The sequence below is a fragment of the Otolemur garnettii genome, unplaced genomic scaffold (assembly GCF_000181295.1).
Source record: "Otolemur garnettii isolate 467f Iridium unplaced genomic scaffold, OtoGar3 scaffold00093, whole genome shotgun sequence".
Taxonomy (NCBI): domain Eukaryota; kingdom Metazoa; phylum Chordata; class Mammalia; order Primates; family Galagidae; genus Otolemur; species Otolemur garnettii.
The window spans coordinates 155,338-157,614 of record NW_003852488.1 but is presented as its reverse complement, the minus strand read 5'-3'; positions in this window follow the sequence as shown (position 1 = coordinate 157,614).

Sequence of the window (2,277 nt, the reverse complement as noted above, 5' to 3'; positions counted from 1 at the left end):
TAAAGTTCGTGTGCCATTTAAAATACTTTAACATAGTAAATGGCACACAAACTCTATGTCCACCCTGTATTTACCTTTCAGTTCTCTGCTTTTAAACTTCCATTTCAGTTGATGTCATTTTTCTTTTTGTACTTACGTTCCTTCTAGTCCTGACTGATTTTGTAAAAGCAAAACGATTGTTATAAATAACGCATTTTTAATAAAATGAACCATTATGCCTTTTGAAAGCTTTTAAGTAGTGATAATGTTCTCAAAACCTTTGATGCTCATCAAAATAACCAGGGGAACCTTAAAAATTGTGTATGGGTACACAGGACATTAGATTTTTGTTTTTGAAAGCTTCATAGGCAATTTTGTTGCAGAGGCAGTTTGAAGATCAAGTCACCTCCACCTTTCATACAGAATATGGTGTGTTTCAGAGAGTTTGTTTTGTTTTCTAAATAGCGCACTGGCTTTACATGTAATCCCTGGATTATTTTGTCATTCTTCAAAAGAAATGAATTAATGAGCTTCAACATTTGTTATATTTAATCTATAAATGCTGTATCTGTTCTGCTACAGTGAACACATTGTGTCTCTTTGTTTTCTGAGACACAATAAGTCAGTTAATAACGCTACAGTCACCTCAAGGGAAAGGAGGAGTTATAGGTCCCTCACATTCAATCAAAAACTAGAAATGATTAAGCTTAGTAAGGAGGGCATGTCCAAAGTTGAGATAAGCTGAAAGCTAGGCCCCTTGTGCCAAATAGTTAGCTAAGTTGTGAATCCAAAGAAAACATTCTTAAAGGAAATTAAGATTGCTAATCCAGCAAACATATGATAAGAAAGTGAAACAGCCTTCTTGCCGACAGTCTTATTGGCTGCTGTAGTACCAACGTGCACTTACGTTACTAAGTCCAACATATGGGTTATTTATATTTTCCTTTAAGAGATCAGATTGCTTTTAGCCTTTTTAAAAACTTCCCTTATATTAAATTGATAACCGTTTTACCTTAATCAGAACCTTAGCTTTGAAATTGTGAATTCCTGAAAGTGTTACTAGTTAAGTTTGTTACTAAAACTAAACCTGCAAAATTATGGTGGTTGTATTCAAAAAAATTAATGAGAAATAAAAATGACCAATATACCTGTCATAGGAGAAAATAGCGGTGCTTACTTCTGATCTTTGGTTAAATGTTATTATCTCTTTTTCTAAACTATAGTCTAGTTTATTAACTAGTCATGATACACATGGAAAAAGTTTCAGTGGTCTCAGAAAATAAAACCAGCCACAACATTTCCTTAAGCCAAAGTCTAATAAAGAGCAAAAGCCTTAACTCATTAATTCTGCGAAGCCTAAGAGAGGTGAGAAAGCTGCAGAAGAAAGGTTAGAAGCTGCGAGTGGTTTGTTATGAAGTTTAAAGAAAGAAACTATCTCCGTAACATGAAGTCAAGGTGAAGCAGCAAGTGCTGGTAGCATCTGTAGCAAGTTCTCCAGAAACCTGATTAAGATAATCCAGGAAGGTGGGTGCACTAAATCACAGATTGTCAGTATAGATGAAATAACCTTCAATTGGCAGAAGACACCATCTGGGACCATCCCAGCTACAGAGGAGAAGTCAGTGCCTGGCCTCAAAGCTTTAAGATAGGCTGACTCTTCCTAGAGGCTAATATAGCTGGTGACTTTAAATGGAAGCCACTGTTCACTTATAATTCCACAAATCCTAGCGTCCTCAAAAATTATGTTAAATTTACTCTGCTTATGCTAAGTGGAACACCACAACCTGAATGACAGTACATTTGTTTATAACCTGGTTTACTGAATATTTTAAGCCCATTGTTGAGACCTAGTTCTCTGAAAAAAAGATTCCTTTTGAAATGTGCTCATTGACAATGCATTTGGTTACCCAGGTGCTCTGATGGAGATGTACAAGGAGATTAATGTTTTCATGTCTGCTAATGCAATTTTCATTGTGCAGCCCATTTATAAAGGAGTAGTTTCAACTTTCAAGTCCTGTTATTTAAGAAATACATTCAACATTACCAGGAGTTAGGAAGAAGTTGATTCCAGCCCTCACGGATAAGTTGAGGTGTTCAAGACTTCAGTGGAGGAAGCAAGTACAGATGTGGTAGAAATAGCAAGAGAATTAGAATTAGAAGGGACCTCTGAGGATGGAACTGAATAGCTGCAATCTCATGAGAAAACTTGAATGGGTAAAGAGCTGTGTTCTATGAAGGAGCAAAGAAACTGGTTTCTTGAGATGAAATCTACTCTTGGTTAAGGTGACCAGACATCCC